This window comes from Cariama cristata, unplaced genomic scaffold, assembly GCF_000690535.1.
Source record: "Cariama cristata isolate BGI_N322 unplaced genomic scaffold, ASM69053v1 scaffold28801, whole genome shotgun sequence".
Classification (NCBI taxonomy): domain Eukaryota; kingdom Metazoa; phylum Chordata; class Aves; order Cariamiformes; family Cariamidae; genus Cariama; species Cariama cristata.
The window spans coordinates 687-932 of record NW_009600308.1 but is presented as its reverse complement, the minus strand read 5'-3'; positions in this window follow the sequence as shown (position 1 = coordinate 932).

Here is a 246-nt window from a genome sequence, read left to right as displayed (position 1 = left end):
GAGTCGTAGTTTATTCCTACCTCAGTGACTGCTTTGGTCAATGATTTCTCTGCGTTTCTCTTGCCGGTGTCGCAGCCGCCTTCGTCCCTGGGGATCCAATCGGTTACTCACAAGACGATGGCGCGGAGGGCGCGGGGTCCCCGGAGGGACTCCGGAGAGGAAGATATTAGGTCGGTTTGTCCCAGGGGAGTCTTAGTGGCCCTGGGGACATCAAGATGGCAAATTTGCCAGCCCCATTGTTGGCAG